The sequence below is a fragment of the Tamandua tetradactyla genome, chromosome 10, assembly GCF_023851605.1.
Source record: "Tamandua tetradactyla isolate mTamTet1 chromosome 10, mTamTet1.pri, whole genome shotgun sequence".
Taxonomy (NCBI): Eukaryota; Metazoa; Chordata; class Mammalia; order Pilosa; family Myrmecophagidae; genus Tamandua; species Tamandua tetradactyla.
The window spans coordinates 14,978,931-15,001,898 of record NC_135336.1 but is presented as its reverse complement, the minus strand read 5'-3'; the positions used below and the strand labels follow the sequence as shown (position 1 = coordinate 15,001,898).

At 42.9% G+C, this 22,968-nt stretch overlaps 1 pseudogene; it reads left to right on the top strand.

The window, feature by feature from the left end:
* LOC143648929 (CCAAT/enhancer-binding protein gamma-like) overlaps window positions 1-22,968 on the top strand; it is a 73,307-nt pseudogene that overhangs the window by 40,304 nt on the left and 10,035 nt on the right.

Genomic DNA, 22,968 nt, shown 5'->3' with positions numbered 1-22,968 from the left:
AGACCCATCTCTCACACCCTATACAAAAGTTAACTCAAAATGGATCAAAGATCTAAACATTAGGTCTAAGACCATAAAACAGTTAGAGGAAAATGTTGGGAGATATCTTATGGATCTTACAACTGGAGGTGGTTTTATGGACCTTAAACCTAAAGCAAGAACACTGAAGAAGGAAATAAATAAATGGGAGCTTCTCAAAATTAAACACTTTTGTGCATCAGAGAACTTCATCAAGAAAGTAGAAAGACAGCCTACACAATGGGAGACAATATTTGGAAATGACATATCAGATAAGGGTCTAGTATCCAGAATTTATAAAGAGATTATTCAACTCAACAACAAAAAGACAGCCAACCCAATTACAAAATGGGAAAAAGACTTAAACAGACACCTACCAGAAGAAGAAATACGGATGGCCAAGAGACACATGAAGAGATGCTCAATGTCCCTGGCCATTAGAGAAATGCAAATCAAAACCACAATGAGATATCATCTCACACCCACCAGAATGGCCATTATCAACAAAACAGAAAATGACAAGTGCTGGAGAGGATGCGGAGAAAGAGGCACACTTATTCACTGTTGGTGGGAATGTCAAAGGGTGCAACCACTGTGGAAGGCAGTTTGGCGGTTCCTCAAAAAGCTGAATATAGAATTGCCATACGACCCAGCAATACCATTGCTAGGTATCTACTCAAAGGACTTAAGGGCAAAGACACAAACGGACATTTGCACACCAATGTTTATAGCAGCGTTATTTACAATTGCAAAGAGATGGAAACAGCCAAAATCTCCATCAACAGAAGAGTGGCTAAACAAACTGTGGTATATACACACGATGGAATATTATGCAGCTTTAAGACAAGATAAACTTGTGAACCATGTAATAACATGGATGGACCTAGAGAATATTATGCTGAGTGAATCCAGCCAAAAACTAAAGGACAAATACTGTATGGTCCCACTGTTGTGAACGGACATTCGAGAATAAACTTGAAATATGTCATTGGTAACAGAGTTCAGCAGGAGTTAGAAACAGGGTAAGACAATGGGTAATTGAAGCTGAAGGGATACAGATTGTGCAACAGGACTAGATACAAAAACTCAAAAATGGACAGCACAATAATACCTAATTGTAAAGTAATCATGTTAAAATACTGAATGAAGCTGCATCTGAGCTATAGGGTTTTTTTTTGTTTTTGTTTGCTTGTTGGTTTGTTTGTTGTTGTTGTTTTTTACTATTACTACTACTTTATTTCTTTTCTTTATATTGACATTTTATATCTTTTTCTGTTGTGTTGCTAGTTCCTCTAAACTGATGCAAATGTACTAAGAAACAATGATCATGCATCTATGTGATGATGTTAAGAATTACTGAGTGCATATGTAGAATGGTATGATTTCTAAATGTTGTGTTAATTTCTTTTTTTTCTTTCCGTTAATAAAAAAAAAAAAAAAAAAAAAACATGGCTTTTCTTAGGGGGCATACTTCCTTTCAAACCAGCACACCAACCCTGCTAGAATCAACAGTTGAGTGTCTACCCTTGTACCATCCAATTCTCCTTTCACACAAATGATCTGCCTATGTAAGACCTAAAGCTTCACATTCAGGTTAACGGTAAAGAGGAGGGTGGGGAGGGGATGTAGATTCCAATGAGCTCATTCTTCTGAATGTTGCCCTGTGCCATAAACATAGATGCGCCATCCTACCAGAGACCCAGCTGAACTTGGGCTCACTTGAGGTCATGAGAAGGGGGAGCATGATAAAGATGTTGCTCTTAACTCTGCTACTGGCTTGTCATAGGAGCCTTGGCATGTCACAGCATTTCTTCTACTCACTCATTGGTGTAATAGATTCTGAGGACAGAAGAAAAAAAAGCCCCATGACTATCCACTAACAGCCGCAGGTCAGGGTCATCATTCCAGTGCAGTGGCAGGCTGAAGGCATAGCAATAAATCAATGCGTGCATGATTAGCTCCTCACAGCTCTTCCTCTCTCAAGTTCCTGGAACTCCTCACAACTCTTCCCCTCTCAAGTTCCTGGAGCTGGTGCCTTCTGCAACTTCTGGTTCCCTGTTCAACTTTGAATATTTACTCTGAGCGGAGGGAGCTGCAGACTAGACTCCTCCTCTCAACTCTCAAGCATGACTATGACCAACGCCTATAAGGCAGGAGAGAGGATCAGCGTGTCGGAAGAATGGTTGACCAGATGCCGGCTATATCAGCCGTGTGAGGAGCTACTTAGAAAGCCCAGGCTGCCCTGGCTCTAAGAGAGGGATGATGCCCAGAGTAAAGAGGAAGTCTGCTCACTGCTGGGCAGTTTGGGGTACATCAGGAGGCTCAGGTGAGGCTCTAGGCATCACCTTGTAGGAGGAACAATGAAATGCTGAGCTGTCTCTAGATAGTAAGGAGCAGAAAACCAGGTCATCTGAAGAATGGTTGGGGGTTCTTTAGGGCAGGAGTATGGGGAAAATGACCTAACAACTATCTTCAAGGATTGGAAGGAAATCCTGGGGAGGAGCAACCACTCTGCTCTGAGGCTCTGTGTTCTGAGCTAGAATGCACGTTACACGGAAGCAGAATTCAGTTCATTCTAAAGTAATTAGATTCCCTAGTATTGACGAGGATGTAATATGCTGCTCTGGCAAGTAGTGGGTGACTACTACTAGAGGTGCTTAAGTGGAAGACTTTTATCAAAGAGGTGACAGAAGAGATTATACATTGTTAGATGGGACAGGACCAAGTACGCTCTACTTTTTCTTTCTAAACATAAGATTCTCTAGTTTTACTGTTAAGATGGACCGTCTATGTATGACTCATGAAAATAAGACCCTCTATTTCCTCCTTCTATTTGGGGATAACAGTGTTTAAGGATTCCTCTCTCCCTCTCTTCCCTCCCTTTATCACCCCCTTCCAAGGCGTGATGGGCCCCAGAGGTGGCAAAGCCACCCAAGACTCACCTTTATCCCACTGAAATTTCTTAAAAACTTGAGTGAGGTGATGGAATAGCCTCTGAGCAAGTGGCCCAAATTCAGGAGCAACAAGCTACGTCTTCACCTTGTTTCTCTGTAACAAGCACGGTCCCCTCTGGCATCACACTTCTGAAGCTTTCTCTGTTTTGAAATAGTTTCACATTTAATTTACTATCCCATCTCAAAAAAGTGAAAAGAACAAATGTTAATTCATTGCCCATCCCAACACTTTTTCCTTGTTAATTTCTGTTGGAACATTCAGTACCAGCTCCTGTTCTGCCTTAAAATGCCCCGTGAATTAGCACACCTCTCTTTTATTGATTCAATAATTGACATTTCTCCATAAAGTAGGGACTTGTGTGGAAAGATACAGAGTTGAGGTTCTCAAAGGCCAGGAAAGCAATGAAAATGGAGAAGTTGTTGGGGAGCAAAAGAGGCTCTAAGGCAACCAGTGCCATCATCCCGGGATCCAGCAAAATGCATCACTTCCGTCTAGACTTCTGAAACAGGCTTAACAAATGATCTGAGAGGATGCTGGACACAGTGGGGGATGCACCTGCAGTTCAGACTCTTATTATTAGCAACACACTTCCATAAGAGCCCCCAAGAATGTTGTTTCTAAAACAATAGTGCCCACAGAAAGAGGCCTGGGAGGGGCGGGTAGGGATCAGAGTTGGCGATTATAGGAAGTGACTCCTCAGTGAGTGGGGTTGTGTGCTAGCCATGAGCAGAGCCCCAGAACCAGTATGGAGGTGAGGAGGCAGTGAAGAGGAAGGGATAGTTGGGGGAAAGTATCTGATTCTAGAGTTGGGGTTGAAAACCATGGAATTTGGCCACTTTAACCCATGGTGCATCCCTAACCATACTAACCACTTGGCTACTGCCTTATTTGGGGCCCTCACTTTTTCAACCCTAAATTAGCAACACACTTTTTCTTGTTCCATGCCAGGCCCACACCCCAACAGTTGTCAACCCCAACAGCTCCACAATCCACAATCTCCTTCAAGGGAACTCAGGATATGTGAAGATGGGGACGATGGCCATTGAAGCACCCAAAAGTTCTGCCCAGGGGTTTGGAGTCAGGAGATCCTATAAAGCAGAGAAAAAGGTCAAAGCTCTTTGAAGGGCAGCTCACAATGAGAAGAACTGGACTAGCGTCTGGACACTGGGTCTGAGCCTGTGCTGAAAGTTGGAGGACTACCTCTGGTCTGTCCCACCTCTGACATGATATAAAACAGAGGTTTCCTCCTTGCATGGCTCACTGAGAATCAGTTTGGATATTGGTTGGGATAATGTGAAAATTCAAGCCAAAGTCTTTAAAAGAGAGAGTCAGAGAGGCTGAAGACACCCCAATCAAGACTCCAGGTGTGCATATACTCATTAGACGCAGCACAAACTTGCCAGCCCAATGTGGCTTCTCCTCCTGCACAGAGCAGCAAGGCCTTTCCCATACACACACATATGAGCTCAGATCATCTGGGTTTGCTAATGACAAAGTTAACTGAGAAAAGAGCTACTTCATCCTCTTCAGCAGGAACTGCAGGAAACCTTGCTTAGAGTACTCCTTCTTTGGGGAGCTTGGCATTTAGACATTTCCCTGAGCCCAGGTCAAGACAGGAGAAGATGAGCAAGAGCAGAAGAAAGGGAAATGTGAGGACATCTCATACATCCCGGGGCCTTTCAATATTGATGCCTGCTGGGCTAGTTAAGCTTATTCCAGGGCCTACAAATGCCAGGATCTAGGCCAAGAGCCCTGTCATGGTTAGGGACAGGTGTCAACTTGGCCAAGTTGTGGTACCTGTTCATCTGATTGGGCAAGCACTGGCCTGTCTGTTGCAATGAGGACATTTCATAGGATTAGGTCATGATCACATTAGCTACATCCACAGCTGATTCCATTTGTAATCGGCCAAAGGGGAGTGTCTTCTGCAATTAGTGATGCTAAATGCAATCATGGGAAGCCTTTTAAGGAGGACTCAGAGGAGACAGGTTGCATTCCTGCTTTGGCTGGTGAGCCTCTCCTGTGAAGTTCATCCAGGCCATCCATTGGAGTCGTCGGCTTCGCAGCCTGCCCTGTGGATTTTGGACTCTGCGTTCTTACGGTCATGTGAGACACTTTCATAAATTTTATATTTGCAAGTGTTCCCTGTTGATTCTGTTTCTCTAGAGAACCCTAACTAATACAAGCCCCTAAAACCAAGACAGAAGGAGCAGGATCATTTTGTCCTTATATTTTCAGTGTACCTATTTCCATAGTTTTACCATAGTCTGTAAGCTTAATAGTTTGTCCCTTAAAATTTCCAAAGACTAACAAATAAAGAGTGTATCAAAATCACCTTGATTAATTATATACATAGTTTATACAAAATCAGTGAACATCACATGTTTATTAAAAAAATAAAATAATAACCTATAAATGTTTTTAATGGGCTGTCAGCTTCCTGAGAACAGAACAGTTTCTTGCACTGTTATGTATGGGTAACATCCAAAAACAATGGGTATTTAATAAGAGGTTTTGAGTCCGTCGCTGAAAATGACTTTAAAAGAAGACAAACCTCAAAGAGCATACAATTTTAGGGAGATGATTGGACTGATGATGGCAGGTGAAGAACACCGCACCCCACAAAAGACATGCCTTTCTGATCTCAGCTGTGAAACGAAAGCAAAGGAAGAAGATCTAATACACATAAAGGAAACTGATTTGCATCCAGGCAGAAACATGCAGCAGCACAAGCCCCTGGGGTTGGCAGAACTGTCATGATGGCGCTGACCGCAAGCAGCGGGACCCAGACAGGAGAATGTGGCTCCCAGGGCGCAAGCAGGAGCTGCAACTAAGCTCAGCAGCAACAGAAGTTTCAACGAGGGGAAAGTTAGAAGTTCTTAAAGTGGAGGAAGGGAAGTAAGCGTGAGTTCAGCAGGATGGGATAACAATGCTGACATTTACTGAACGTTTACTATGTGCTAGGCGCTCCCTGCATTCCCCATTCACCATCATGCTTCATTCTCACGCAAGCCTGTGAGGGAGGTAATGTGATTGTCACCATCACTTCCATCTTATAGATGAAGCAACTATACCCAGGGAACCAAACTAATTTCCGAAGTCACAAACAGTTTGGCAGATGGTAGTCAGAATTTATGAACCTGCCCAGGAGATGAACCACCATGCTACACGTCCCTGCCAGGCACCAGGGCAGCATCAAAGCACTTATATGTCTTTTGATATTGCTTCATATATTTTCCTCCATAAGGTTGGGTGTTTTTAGTTTTGGCAAACAATTGTAATGTTAAGTGTGTTTGTTTTTAAGATTTGTGCTAAAAAAATTCCCAGTTGTGGAGGGCATAATTGACTGGAATTGCTTGAGGCAGATCTTTGTAGCCAGAACCCTGGGGAACAGATGGGTTAGCACCTGAGAGGGATGACTGCTCTCCAGAGACCCAGCCTTTGAAAACAAACCACTAAATTTGACACAAAGTTTGTGGAATGTGAGGAACTCAAAATTATACGTGACTTTTTAAACTAAAAATATATTTTAAGATTTTAAAATATTTTTCTTTTCACAAACCACAGTACTTCTGATTGGGGCTGGGAGTGATATACAGACTCATACTTACACCTATGGAGTGATCAAGAAATGACCTTTTTTAAATTACTATTTGAAATGTTAGTTAGAGAGGATGGGTGCCAGATTTTCTCACTTAATGTTTAAAAAGTTTTGGTTAAGTTTATATGACTCCAATCACAACTTTAATTAAGAAACACATCAGGCTTCTCCAAGTTGAATTCCTGATATTCTCACAAGCAGTGTGGACAATCAAAGCTATAGTCTGAGCTCCCAATCTTGGCGTTTGTTCATATGAAACTTAACCCCACAAAGGATAGGTCAAGCCTACTTAAAATTAGACCTAAGAATCACCGCCAAGAGAACCTCTTTTTTTGCTGAGATGTGTCCTCTCTCTCCAGCCAACACAACAAGCAAACTCACCACCCTCCCCCTGTCTACATGAGACATGACTCCCAGGGGTCTGGACCTTCCTGGCAATGTGGGACAGAAAACCTGGAATGAGCTGAGACTCAGCATCAAGGGATTGAGAAAACCCCTAGAATGAGCTGGGACTCAGCATCAAGGGATTGAGAAAAACTTCTCAGCCAAAAGAGGGAAGAGGGAAACGAGACAAAATAAAGTGTCAATGGCTGAGAGATCCCAAACAGAGTCGAGAGGTTATCCTGGAGGTTATTCTTACACAGTAACTAGATATCACCTTGTTAGTCAAGATGTAGTGGAGAGGCTGGGGGGAACTGCCTGAAAATGTAGAGCTGTGTTCCAGTAGCCATGTTTCTTGATGATGATTATATAATGATGTGGCTTTCACAATGTGACTGTGTGATTGTGAAAACCTTGTGTCTGATGCTCCTTTTATCTACCTTATCAACAAACGAGTAAAACGTATGGAATAAAGATAAATAGGAAATAAAGATAAATAAATAAATAAATAGGAAATAAATAAAATAGGAAATAAAGATAAATAAATACATAAATAAAATAGAGATAAAAGAAATTTAGAGTGAAATGTTGGTGATCGGTGATGGGAAGGGGTGGGGGGTATGGAAAAAAAAAAAGAAAGAAACGCATCAGGCACTGGCACGTTTGTTCTGTTCTGCCATACCACAGGCATGACAGAACAGCCCTATCTTAGGTTATAGGAATGTATCTCATCTGTGGAACCAATGACAGTGGAAGTCTTAGGCTTCCATTGAACAACACCTTCTACTTTTGTTCACTCTTCACTCTCCCCCATGTTGCCTCCCAAATGTGATGCTACTTAATGAAAATTCAGAATAAAATAAATAAAATAACAGAGGCTTCAGCAACCTCTCTTCAGGGGCTGAATCTTGGTTCTAGAAAATTCTAGAAGGTCAAGCAAGGAAAGACCTCAGAGGCTTCTCCTTCAGACTTCAATTTATAAATGAAGAAACTAGAGCCAGGAAGAAACTTGATGGGTTCATAGTTGGTAGTGACTACTAGGCCAGTGTTTTTTATTGGTTGCATTTTCTTGACATTAGCCAAAGACTGGATAATGAGAAATCTTTTCTACCTCTTTTAAGAAAATGTATTTCCCTTTGGGCACTATTCTTCCACTTTCCCAAATAAAATAAATCACTGTCTATGTGAGTAAGGATTTGTTAACTGTTGTGACAAAAAATCCCCAAATCTCAGGGGTTTAATTCAACGAATGTTTCTTTCTCAGACAGTCCAATACAGATAGGGGATGTATACACATCTGTATACACATCCATTCAGGGACCAAGGCCCCTTTCATTGTGCGGCTCCACCACCTTCTAGGACTTTGAGGTCCTCTTAGATTTCCTGCATCTGACTGTCAAGCAACGGAGCAGTGTGGACCTCATGAGTGGCTCGGGGACCCAGGCTGGAAGTGGCTTGTGTCACGTGTCCACGATCCTTTGGTGGCACCAGATCCTTTGGTGGTACCGGGCCCACCTATAGCAAGGGGGCTCTGAAATGGACCAGAGCACTGCAGACCATTCATTTGCATCCCCTTCTTGTTTATCCCTCCTCAGTGAGAATAACTGAAATCCCATTTACTCACTGCACCTAGCTCAAGTTTCAGGATATCCAAATGCATAGTCAAAGACCATTTTAAATACAGTCTCCTGATTTCTTTGGCAATATAATTCTCTCAAACACTTAGGAGGCCTATGATCTATTTGCTTCCAATCAATTCCACATTTCAGTAACTGCACCCAAAGTTTTTTTTTTCCTGAGTGATAATTCTCAATCCTTCCTCATTTTTTATTTGCATTCTGGTGCTATTCCTTCTCAACTTAATGCTAGCTGCCTTGAGGCTTTCAGGCTTGCATAAGAAGGTATGGTCAATGAACTGTTTTTTGTCCCAAAGTTGATTCACTGCATTTAGTTGAGAAGTTTCATTGGGTCTTATTTAAAAATTAAAAATATTCAGAATTGGATTGTGTCTGAGAAAGAAACTTTAATTAAATTAAACCTTGAGATTTGGAGATTGTTTGTCACAGCAGTCACAGATCCCCACAAATAAAAACAGCAATCCATTTTGTCTTTTATTTATTGAAGAATAGAGCCAATAATAGGGGAAAGACAGTTTCCTACAAGAGGTGGTGTTTTCTCATGACTGCAAAGCCCTGAACTTCTGGCTGTCTCTATTCCATATGCTTCTGCTTACAAATTAGCCAGTTCTTTTCTCATCCATTTCCCCCTTTTAAAAATGACTTGTTGCCTTGGCTATGGGATGGCTGCCTGCAGACAGCCTTCAAGTGTCAGCCCCGTCAGGGACCACTGCAGCTGGAAAGAGCCATCTCACCTAAGGTCACACTCTTCTTGGGGTGGCCCACATCCAATGACTGATCAACGCAAGGCTATAAACATCGTCATTTCAGCTTAACATAGGACCATTCTGACATAGTTATTTTAGATCCAGACCCCTGTGGGGTTGGCCAGTGGTGATGTAGAGTCTGCTTTGCAGCTGGACTTCTTCCTCTACCCAGTCCTGCTTAACCTTCCATTCCACAGGCATCAATCCCAAGAGCACTCCCTAATGAACATCCCAGAGTCAGTTTCTGGGAAAACCCAACCTGCAACAATGTGTATATCTTCTAAATACTTCTATCATGGTTCTTTTCTACTAGCATACTTTATTTTTATTTTTGTGTGGTCTGTTGTGGCTCCATCACTTGTAACCTGCATTAAACTATACTTTGTGCTGAATGGCTATTTAAATTTATTTGTAGACTTATTTTCCTTTGCTGGACCAAGCTGTGTTTGAGGTCAAGGTCTATGTGGTCATCTTCTCTGTGTTGCTAGCTCCTAGCTAAGGGCCTGACACTCAATCATTACTCAAAAAATTTATGTTTGTTTGTTCTTGGTGAATACAAAATAATGAAATAGCTGGAATGGGGCCAGTCCAGAATTTCTGTGTAGAAAAGGGTTGGGTGGAAAACTGGTGGGTGTGTGAGTGTCTAGAGATTTGGCATGAACCAACTTCTGCTAAATGGGTGTTCTTTTCGCTTAGCATATATTTACTTGGGGTATCTGGGGTAGAGAGTGGATGATGGAGATTATTAGGTGATAAAGTTGGCTCAAGACACCTTTGGCTGTGCCACCCCATGGTGAAGGAGTACTGCTGGACAGTGAAGGTTAGGAACCTGTGTGCACTTGGGAGGAGAATCAAACTCCCACACCCATTTCCTGAGAACCTACAGACAGGGCCTGGCAGCAGGGGTTGAGGATGAGATGCTGGTGAAGGGAATGGGCTCCAGAGATGTTGGTGCTGTTCCCTGAGATCCTTACAGGGATACTAAGGAGATATGTTAATCATGAAAAATTAAATACCACTGGGACAGCGAAATGAGACAATGCAGATAGATATGAAACAGGCGCTGTTACGATAGCTTCAGAGGCAAAGAAAGAACTTGGCAGAAGACCTTTGTTCTGAATTGGAGCGATGTATTATCTATTCAGTTCTTAGCACTAGAAACACACAAGTAGAGATGGATGTCAAGAAAGGAAAGGGTAAATAAAGGTTTTAGATGGTGTATTAGTTAGGGTTCTCTAGAGAAACAGAATCAACAGGAAATATCCATAAATATAATATTTATAAATGTGCCTTATGTAACCGTGGAAATGTAAAGTACAAAATCTGTAGGGCAGGCTGTGAAGCTGACTCTGATGGAGGGTCTGGACGAATTCCACAAGAGAGGCTCACTGGCTGAAGCAGGAAGAGAAGAGAAGCTGTCTCTTCTGAATCCTCCGTAGAAGCCTTCCATTGATTAGATTAAATATCACTCATTACAGAAAACACTCCCCTTGGCTGATTGCAAAGGAATCAGCTGTGGATGCAGCCAACATGATCAAGAAAATGCTATGAAATGTCCTCATAGCAACAGAAGGCCAGCACTTGCTCAACCAGACAAACAGGTACCACCCCCTGGCCAAGTTGACAAATGAACCTGACCATGACATTTCACCCCATCAACTTGGCAGCTATATACAACACTTTAAACTATACTTAATTTTCTAAATAAAAAATAATAAAAGACACTTTTTTTTCCCTCACCTAACAATACTTAACTGTCCTGCACACAACCAGAAACACAGTAAATCTCCCCAGGATAGGGTGTAAGTCCTTGGGTAATATTCATTCTTAACTTGATACCTTACAACTTAATTACTACAACATGAACCAAAGAGCATTACAGTCCTTGTTTCTGTAACTGATCACGTGGTCATAGTTCATATTTATCACTACCTTCTTCCACTACCCATTCCATGTTCTCTTTACCCTCAGCAAGCACTTCAGCTGGCTGTGGGTCTTTGCATGGTGGGATGACCCAAACCTTCATTCTTGAAGTTTCAGAGCCATTGGTAGTCCTGCTTGGTGGGTTCTTGCAGTTTTCCATTGATTCTAATCACGGGGCATGGTAGTACTAAAAGTCGCACTAGGGAATCTCCTATAGTCCAGGAAAACTCTTCTTTACCTCCATTGTGTAGCTGCAGTCCTATTTCCCCCTGATAGTCAGGATCAATCACCCCAGACAATGATGTAATCCCCTTCTTGGCTTGTTGATCCAGGGGCAGGAGTAGCCCAGTGTGACCAAGTGGCAGTCTTAGATTCCAGTTCAGTGGAATTATTGTTGTTTCTCCTGGTGGACGCACTCCCCCTTTTGGAACTAAAACGTGTAGACCAATAGAGGTCAAGGTCATAGGGACAGGAAGCAAAAATTTCCCTAGTGGATCACTAGGAGTAATAGTGAGTGGTGCCACTCCCATTTCCACCCCTTGGTTCCTGGACCCATGGATCCTGGCTATGGAAGAATCAGCAGCATACAGTGGACGCTGATTCAGAGCATACACAGCTTCCTGGAGATGGAGTTCAGACAAATAGAATAGGTGATTGATGATACAATGGTCCAAAAAGCAAAAAACATATGAGAAATAGATGAATGAGAAAATACAGAAAGAGAGAGAGAGAGAGAGGGAGGAGAGGGAAGAGAAAATGAGAGAGAGATCTGCTAGCCAGATCTCAGATTGGGTTCAGACTAGGTTCCTCACATATATTTCCCAACCTTGTTTGGGACTCCAGAAGACAAAAGCATAGTCTCCTCCCCACAAGCTCAGACCTTCCCTCAGGGCTGGAGATGAGGCCTCCTGCAGGCCCTTCAAAGTCCTATCACTGGTCTGGGAGAAGCTGAACTCTTGAGTCTACTCACAACTGCCTACCCTTCTCTGTTCTATTTGATTCCTCATTTCTCCCTTCCTTCCTGTTCCCATCCCCATCCTACAAATGCCCATTGAGTAGTCAGGAGCCAAATCATCCTCTGCTATTCCACAAACGGCAGACAATATCTCCTTACATGCTCGGAAATGGGGTAGGATCTGACTGGTCCAACACTCCCTCCAGAAGTGAAAATTAAACAGAGGGTTTGTAGAGAAGAGTGAACAGGAAAGTATAAAGGGCTCTATAAATACAGAGAACAACAGAATAAGACATTAATGGGTCGGAATTTGGTTTCCTAGTTTTTTGCAAAACAGTAACACACTTAAATGAGAAGAATGAAAACAAATAGGTATGCATATGTTTCTTCAGACAGAAACCAGACAAAGACTGAAAATAAAGTGACCCAGGGACCCTTGAATTAACATCAAAATTTAAGTGCCTTGAGCCTTGAATCCAGCTACAGTTCTCTGCCTTTCAAAAGAACAAATTGGCTGCCAAATAATTTCTAAAGTCCTCCCAATTCTGCTGTCCTAACCCAGAAGAAAGAAAGCCAATTTAAAAGTAATTCTGCCCAAATCTGCAAGAATGATCATCTCAGCTCTATACCAACATAAACATTCTTTTACCAACGTTGGCAATTCATTAGACTTGCGCTGCACCTATATTGGAATTGGGCAAAATGTAGGGTCAGGCAAGCAGAAGTGAAGTGGAAGGAAGGAAATGCCCAGACAGACCAACGGAAAAATCCAGCCAGGTAGAGAATTTTACATTTGTCTGCCACTGGCACAGTGAGATGAGACAGGGTGAAATGAGCTGGATGATCCCCTGATGATTGTAGCTATATATATATATATATATATATATATATATTTTTTTTTTTTTTTTTTTAACATGGGCAGGCACTGGGAATTGAACCCGGGTCCTCGGGCATGGCAGGCAAGCATTCTTACCTGCTGAGCCACCATGGCCCGCCCGATTATAGCTATATTTGCACTATTGATTCATTGAGAATATACTTACTCACAAAAAGACACATAGCACTCTAACACAGCACTCTAGCACTCTAACACTCACAAAAAGACACACAGCACTCTAAAAATATTTATAACAACAGCACTTATATTAATTTGAAAAGTGGTAATGCATTTATATCTAAGAAATATTTATTCAGACTTCAAATAGTGCACATAGATTCAGGAATTCTGAGCTCCTGCAATTTCTCCAGTCACTTAAGGATTCTTTACTTGTTGGCTGGGAACCAAAGGTCTAGGACTGTGGTTCTCAAAGTGTGGTCCCTGGACCAGCAGCATCACCATCACTTGGGAGCTCATTATGAATGCATGTTCTTGGGCCTTATCCTAGAATTAATGAATCAGAAACTCTGAGGCTATGGCCCAGCATTCTGTGTTATTCTGGATAGGATTGAGAGGGAAGCACCTCAGGGCTAACGGGTAAAGTGAGGGAGGGGTTATCAGAACTCAGAGAGCTATAGCAGCTAGGGAGAACCCCCAGGGCAGGGAGATGCTGCTCATCCAGCCCATTTCACCCTGTCTCATCTCACTGTGCCAGTGGCAGACACATGTAAAATTCTCTACCTGGCTGGATTTTTTCGTTGGTCTGCCTGGGCATTTCTTTCCTTCCACTTCACTTCTGTTTGTCTGACCCTACATTTTGCCCAATTCCAATATAGGTGCAGTGCAAGTCTAATGAATTGCCAACATTGGTAATCAGAAGGAGACCAGAAGGAGACTGAGGGAATTCAGTCCCCAACCTCACTGTCTTCCCACTACCAGCCTCCTGCTGGGAACTTCCATTAGTTGAACCCAACTGGAAACCAAAAAACTGAGCCACACTGACATTGTCCAAGGAATCAGCCACCCAAGGCTCAGAACAGGGGTAGCAGGATGGAGACTGGGTCCCCAGGGACAAATGGAGGATGTCCCACACATTTCCCCAACAGATGCAACAGGGAATCCGGCCACCTTCATCTTTCTTACCACAGACCATATGAGTGAGGAGGATGTTCACTGTCACCTTTACAGTCCCAGAACATCAGAGCTGGGCAGTGGCCATCTGGCTGTCTAAGCTCAGAGGCCAACAGCCTGGCTCCCCCAGGGCCACACAGCTGCTCATTACTTCCCCCAATCCCATTCTGGCTAAGAGATCAACCAGAGCTGTTTCCTTAGTTGGATCCCCCTGATTCTCACTGCCAGCCCTGCAGCCCACATCTCATTAGCTCCTAACTGGTCCCCCTGAGTCACCCTCTTCCCTTCCAGCAATAGGACCCCACAGCCACCCTGACAATCCCAGCTCTGAGCCTGGCTCCCAAGGCCCTTCACTCTCTGTCACCTGCCTTTCCCCCTCATTTCTCATTGCTCTTTCCCTCCTCATGCTCCAGACTCCTTGATATTCCCCAAACAAGCCATGCCTCCTTACCCCTGAGGTTTTGTTCCTGTTTTTCCCCTCCTTAGGAATACAGCACTCCCATCTCCACCTGTCAAAGGCTTGCCAATTCTTCAAGGTTCTCCTTGCCTGTCAGCTTTCTAAATGCTCTCAGCTTTCCATCTGCAGCATTCAGGCAGTGGCCTTGCCTTCCCTCACCTGTTTGTTCATGTGATTACTCAACAGATACTTACTGAGTTTTCACTATGCCCGGCACTGTGCTAGGCACTGAACATTTCATGGCAAAGGAAGGGGCCTGGTTCCTGTTCAGCCCCGCTGAGTAGACAAACATTAATAAAATAAACACACAGATAATTGTTAATTTTCAACAATGACACATGCAGCTGATGAGTGGAATATGGGCCATGAGGGTATATAATTGGGGAATTTGCCTGAGCTGTGGAAGGCAGAAGAGCATCTGCAAGAAAAATCCCATTGAGCTGAAAGCAGAAGGAAGAGTAGTATTATTTAGGCAAAGAGGTGAGGGAAAGGTTTTCCAGATGGAGGGAATATATATGCAAAGGCCTCATGTCATCAGCCTCTACAATCCTGTCTTACTACTAAACTATTAACTGTGACCTTTTTGGGGCAGTATCTGCTTCTGGTACCTCTAAGTTCAGCCTGGGTTCTGGTTCTTACAGATGCTCAATAAATCCTTAAATTAAATGGAAGCTCCACTCTCAGAGTGAGTGGAGTCACCTATTCAGGTTGCTGTTGATCTTGGAACAACCTCCTGCTGCCCTCCTGAGTTTGGGTGCAGGGCACAGGGAACTTCTGATGACTGCCACTATTTATGAGCCATGTTGGGCATTCAAGTTGCATCTGCAGCATCAGCCACTCTGAGCCCATAATAGGTTTTATCTGCAGGCTGACCAATACTTGCCAGGGATGTGGCAGGCGGAACCAGGAGCAATGCACAAGGCTGTCTAGATGCCACCTTTGCAAACAGTGACCAAATGATGCCGGCCGGGGAGAAGGCTTTGCTCAACCAAGCATCAGAGCAGTTTCTGGTTTGAGTGGAGCCTCTGACCTCTGATAGGCATGGAGCTCACCTCTTGGCCCTTAGGGAACAAGATGGAGTGCCAGCATCCCAGAGATGCCAGGGAGCTTCTTGAGATGGGCCAGCCCTGATGCAAATCAGAACCTTCGTGATAATAGGCATCTGGCTCTGATTAGATGAGGACCAGGTCTTCATCTGAAAAAGAAGCCTATTTAAGTCAGTCTGTTGAGTAAGGCAATGGGTGAAAAAACACTGCTTACATTTCCCTAAATGTGGAAGGAAGAAGACAGCTTAGAACTGGTTCTTCCTGTTCTGGGCCCGCTGGGGATGCCACCAGACCAAGCTGTCCATCAAGTATGCAGTACCTGGGGCAGCTCTGGGGTAGGCAGGGCTTCCCCTCACATAGAGGGGACGAGGGAGGGAGTGCATATCTTGGGTCTTACCCAAGAATTCCAAAGTCCTGCAGGCCTATTGCCTCCCACTAATATCAGGGCGCTCTGCTCACATCACCTGAGCAGTACCCAGTGGGTACTGCATTAAGACAAGGGGACAGTGGAAAGATACTTCAATTCACCCAGATAGCCACACATGGCTTGCACTCCTTCTCATCCAGGCTGCCCCATGCCTTCCAGACTCTTCTTATTACCTACTGGAAGGCCCTGGGGTTCAGCCTGGTGCTCAGACTCCTCTGTAATTGAGCACCCTCTCTCACAAACTCCCATTAGGCACCTACACTCCAGGCAGACTGAACCATCCAACACGTCCTGCCTCTTTGCTCATGCAATCTGTAGAGCCTTCCTACCCCATCCCAACACATGCCCAGCCTGCATTCCACTTTCCCAACAAGGACCTTTGGGGTCCCCACAGTTAGAAGCACTGTGTCCCTCTTTTCAACTCTCCAGTGGCATTTCTTACAAGTAGCCTATTTTATGGCTTTCTTGTGCACTTGTCTAATCACCCCCTCTGGGCTGAGCTCAGAGAACTAGGAGCCTGAACCCACTGCCCACCTCACCTTTCCCTTCCCCTGCACCCCTTCACCAGTGCCTTGACCTTGCTGGACACCAGTTAACATTGGGATAAGAACTTGAGGCTCAGCTGGCCCAGGGAGTGCACCAGCATTCAGGAAGGCTGCCTAGGTCAGCTACAGAAGTGCTGTCTCTCTAGTCTTAAAGGAGTTAGAGACCTTCTTGCTTGTAAGAGAGCAGAGCCTGGGATGACACACAGCATCAGTACTCCCAACCAGTCATTATTATTCCCTCTATAGGCTGTGCTGAGGTCATCCTTCAAGGGAAAATGTATAGCTCAGACCAAGGCTGGCTCGTGGCAGAGACCGCTGCTGGGAAGGCCAAAGGCATTTGTCAGGAGGGGGATGCAGCATAAGGAGCCTTTTTTGCTGCTATGCCTCCCAGGAAACTAGCAACTTTATGCTCCCACCTTCAGCTTCTCTTGCTTTTCTGTCTGTTTTGAAATGCCCTATTTGGGGCAGATGCAGGACCTCAAAACAACTCTGCTGAAGTCTGATCGTGGTCAATGGGCAACACTGAAAGAGAGGAATATCAAGCCTGGGTGATGGGCGACCCGAAGGAGGGCAGGGCAGAAGACTGATCTTTGATCTGCCTCTCCTTTTGGGTGACTGAGCTCTTAATCCTTCCCCACTTACAAAGCCATTCTTTTCCCTATCCTATTAGTCACTACCCAGGGCTACTCTTCTCCAAGGTTGGCCAAGCTCAGGCACTGTTCTCAGCACTGCACATTCAAAAGTCATTTTAGTTCTCCCAACAAGATTATGAATTAGTTTCTATTTTCATCCCCATTTTATAGTTAGAAAATCTGAGGTCCAGATTGAGTAAGTAACTTGTTGAAGATCACAAAGATGATGAATAGGATTTGAACTCAGGACTGTCTGATTCCAAAGGCAGTGTTTATTCTACTGCTTCTACCCAATATTCAGAACTCCACTGCCATCAGCTGGGAAAATGCATGTGTAATCTTAAGTCACCTCATCATCCTGAGCCTGTCTCCTCATCTGAGAAAAGAGGTGATGTTGGTTAGTAAATACAATTAGAACTCATAAAAGCCATTTTGCAAAGTTACTTTGAGAATCAGAAATCATAGAAGAAATGCATAGAAGCAGTGTGGGCAGGGACAGCTACCAGGCCCTAAAGGTGCAGAAATTTCCCCAAGGCTATCTCAATAAAGTGAAATCAGATGGTGGGGCCATTGCTAGAACCTGGGGCACTAGAGCTGACACAGTGAGCCAATGATTGAGGCCTTGGTTTATTCCCACCTGGCGATGTTACCTTTGGCAATGGCATCTTCCTCCTTGACTCCCCGGGACCTGGTGTTCAATTCCTCATGAGAAACCAAATTAGGCACTGAAAAAAAAGGAAACCTATATGTCATTAAAGCTTCTGAGGAGCCACTCTTGTCAGTGAAATTCTCAGCCCCCATTAATCTTTGCCAGGATCTTCACCAGTGAAACTGGCTGCTGGCTCTTTTTCTCAAGTCCCAACCCCAGGCCTGGAATTCAATTTTGAATTCCTGGGTGATGTGGCCAGGTGCATATGCATCTGCCAGCCACAGCCAGTGGTCCATCTGGAAAAGCATCTGAGTGGTCCTTCACCATCCTCCTGCCTGCAAGACTCAGATGTGGTTTAGCAGAAATGTTTCCTTAGCCTGAATGGACTGAGGGTCTGACAGGCAAGCAAACTGACTCAAGATTTTCTAGGTGATCACTTGGTTATGACAGCAAGGACTGATTCCTGGGGAGTTTAGAACATGTAGCTTCCTATTTTTTGAATGATGGGAACTTTGGGTTGGAAAGGACACCAAGTTTCATGTAATTTGACTCCTGTTTGATGTTTGAATCTTCTCTACCAGCAGGTGGTTGTCAACCTTCTCCGTGGATGGCTTCACCGGTGGAGAACTCATTACCTATCCAGGCCAACCCAGATGGAGAGGGCAGCTCTGTGGTGATTTCCCAGCCAGACTCTAATTGTTCCAGCAGAAACTCCCTACCATGGAAATTGAACTTAGGGAACAAGGCTCCTCTGCTTAGCTAATCTGGCCTTTAGACAACACTGCCTTATTTTACAGAGATTGACACAACTCCCCTCAGCTCACGTTAATTCATCAGCAGCATCTTCCTCTAATAACAGTGATAGTTGACATTGGTAGAGCCCTTATTATATTCCAGGCACTTTGATAAATGCTTTATGCTGCAAGATCTCATTTAATTCAAACCATTGTTAGGCATTTGTGAGATGATTATTAATCATTAACAGATGAAATAACCAAAGTTCAAAAAGATGAAATAATTTTTCCAAAGTCACAGCAGCTAATTAATGACAGAACCAGAAATTGAATCCAGGCCTGCTTGAACCCAAAACCCATGATCTTGGCTACTGTGCCTTCCGCAGGCTGAGCGGAAGGTAAGAGTGTTATAACTTTCTTCTGCAGAAGATACTGACTGGGACTGATTATCAGAGATTTCGAGAATCATGGTAAGCTCTGAGTCCTTGTAAAATTCTGAGGTTGGGTCCATGCGATAAGAAAATTAGGGGGACATACATAATCAAATTAAAGAAATCTGATTCAACCAATAATTTGCTGCTTGTCTACGTAGCTAGCCAGTGCTTCCAAAGCTGGTTTGTGTGTGTAGTTGCCATGTGAAGGCCCTAAGTGTACCTGCTGCTCTCGTCAGGAGAGTAATTTCTTTCATTTCCTGACTCAGCTGATCTCCAGGTGAGTTCATGAGAAGATGAAGACGCCTGATACTCAGTTCACAAACCCAAAATACCAAAAAAGGTGGCTTTATTTTTGTTCTAAATTGGAGTGAGAAAGTACTGTTTAACTGGAAAAGAAGTTAACATGATCATATTTAAAACAATGGAAATAACTTTTTAATATCTATTTAAAATTAATTTTCCCGAAGGTCAGAACTTCTGTTGAATCAAACTTATAACTTCAGATTTCACTGTCAGAATTGCTTTATTATGGAGAGACAGACTTTGGGTGGTTGAGCTTTCAGTACTGACGTAATCATGACACTTGTCAAGGCTCTTATGTCTCCTCCTTGCTTTCTCCCAGGAAAGTCAGTAGGAGAAGTTGGCTGAAGTCTCTGCATTTCCATTTGGTTTCTAAGAGAAAATCTATGGGTTGGAAGATGGGATTCCTTATTACCCTGGAAGTCATTTGGCTAAATAATTCACCTTTCCCTGAAGTCAGACTGACATTTGCTGTCAATTTTTCTGTTGCACTCTAATGAGGCTGCCTTTGAGATGAGAAAATCTCCAGAAGACAGGAAACAGAATCATCCTTTTGTCTTCTCCTGCCATCTTGGAGGAAGCCTTTCACCAAAGCTTCCTGTCACTTTGCATATAGGGTTGGTGATGTTGGGCTGGGGACAGAGTGGCACTGACCTCATGCTCGGGGTCAAACTGGGACCTTCTTTTAATACCAGCCTGACACTTTGGAGACAGACAGGTTGGTGTATGCAATGAATGTCCTTATATTCTTTGATATTTATATCTATTTTTGTGAACCTTTAGACTCTATAAATGTACATTGTTGGATAATTCTGAGTGAAATTCATAAGTCAAATTGTACTTCGTTTTAATAATTTTGCTATATGTCTAATTGCAATCTAAAAAGACTGCACCGATTCATATTCCCCTTGAGTCTATGACCCTCATACCTACTTCCCTTTGACATTGCCAACACTGGGTATTACCAGACTTTTCCATCTTTGTCCAACAGAAAGGTAAAAAGTGGTGTTGGTTTGTTTCAGTTTGGATTTCTTGGTTAGGAATGAGATTGGTCATTTGTTTTAATTTTTATGTGGACATCTGTTCGTGTCCTTTTCCCATTTTCTGTTTTTGTCTATTTTTATATTGAGTTCTGATAACCACTGACCTTTGCATTTGATATATTAAAATATAATGTTTTAATATTAATATCCTCCTCCCAGCTTCTCTGTCCATGACATATAATGATGTCTATTGATCTGGAATTAAAATAGGGAGAAGCAAAGTTACTCACATTGCCGAAGTCACATGATGCCTTTGTGTCTTGTCTTCCTATGACAGGAGAATTCAGTGTTTCTGACAAATTCTGGGTCTAAAGGAAACAGGCCATCAGGATGTAGAAAGCCTTAAGTGAAAATGTGAGGTGCGCTAAAACTAAACCTTCCTAGATTCAATGTGTTACAGAAATGTGATCCGCATTGGAAGATTCTTCCTTTCATCATCATGAGCCACCTTGGAGTAGTCATTCCTATTCTGCTTGGGTTGACTAAAAAGCGTAAACTCACAAGCAACCTTGCTTTGCACTTCCTTATCTGTTCGTTATTTTTAATAATCAAAACCACATGCTCTTCTGTGTTCTGAGCAAAATAGCTCAGCATAATAGCAGAACTTAAGAAGATATGTGACCATAAGAAGACGAGTATAGAAGATCCTTCTATAGCTTATTTGCATTTGCATAGCTACCCCAGGTGTTTGTCAGTACCTGCAGGGGTTTTTTTTATTGATTGCCCAACTGAGTAAATTTTTCACTGCCCAGTAATTGTCTTATTACCTTCCCAACCCAATTTGCCCATTGGAAATAAGACAATCAGATCCTTTGATTTGATCATCTATGTTTTCAAAGCAGGAGATCAAGTAACTGAATGAGAATTGTGATATCTGAATTTCTCACATATGCTCCTAATTCTTGCTGCTTATGTGTGCCTGTGAATGCATTACTAACTCTATCCGATGTCTCATTTGTCAATTTCCCTGTTGTGGATGATATTTAATGAATTTACAGCATTTATAAATTAAGACTGATGGAGAAAGAATCACTGCATTCTTCATTCCTATTACCTACTATTGGAAACCAAAGATAAGAGAAAATCTTGAAGGAAGCCAGAAAAACAGTGACACATTACGTACTGAGGAACATGAATAAGCATTATAGGAAGTTTCTCACCAGAAATTATGTAAGCAAGAAGACAGTGGAATGGCATCTTTTGAAGTGCTGAAGAACAAAAACCCAAAACATGTCAACTCAGAATTCTATAACCAGTGAAAAAAAAATCTTTCAAATATGGAGGAATAAAGACTTTTTCAGACAAGCAAAAGCTGAGAGAATTCATCCCAGCAGACCTCCAGTACAAGACAGGAGAAATGCAGGTGACTTTTTTAGGGCCTATATTTATCCTCTTTGAGGTTCTCTAAGATTCTTGGATTTGAAGTTTGCTGCCTTTCATTATTTGGGGGAAATTTTTGGCTATCTCTTCAAATATTTCTTCTGTCCTGTTCTCTCTTCCTTATCTTTCTGGGATTTCAGTTACGCATGTGTTAGATCATTTGATAATGTTCGCTGTATGTCCTACTTTTTTCATTCTTTTTTTCTCTTTGTGTTTTAGTATGAGTAATTTTTATTGATCCACATTCATGTTCACTGATTCTTTCCTAGGCTGTACCAAGTCTAGTGATAAACTGGCAAAGGCATTTTCCATCTCAATTGCTATGTTGTTTATTTATAACATTCCCAGTTAATTCTTTCTTATACCTTCTATCTCTCTGCTGAACTTTTCCATGTTTTCTGCTAGAGTCTTTAATTTATTAATCATATATATATTTTTAAAGTCCTGGGTAGTCTCTGAGTCTGATTCTGTTGAATGCTTTATGTCTTGACAGTGGTTGTTTTTTCTTGCTTTTTCTGTGGGCCTTATAAACTTTTTTCAAGTGTTGAGCATATTGTCCAGGAGAATAGAGATAGATGTAAATAATATGCCTGGAAATGGATATGCCTCTATTTCTGCTAGGCTTTTTGTGTAGGGGTTTGAATCAATCTAGTCAGTAGCTGACGTGATCTCGGGTTTTGTTGTTGCTATGATTAGCTTCAGTGCACCACTAGCTTCAAATTCCTCTAGTTTTACCTTGTGCTTAGGCAGGATTTATAGTTTCTGTGCCACTCATAGTTCCCCCATACGTGTGTGGCATTAGAGGGTGTCTCTTTCCACTGCTCCTGCCCCTCCTTCAGCAGTGGACTGCTGTCGTTGGTATTCAGTGCTTTCTAGCCTAGGGGTGGGTGAAGGAGATTTTCTGTTCTCCTGATTTAGCCTCAGTCTTAGGCAGACCCTGTTGTCCCTTGATTTTGGGATTGGGGCTTTCTCAGTAATCCTCCCCCTCTTCCCTGTGGCAGCCAAACTCTGTCATGAATTTTAGGTGGCTCTTATGTTGAAGCAATTTTCCCGTTCTTCTCCAGGGGAAAGACCTTTAATCATCTGGGATCAGGAGG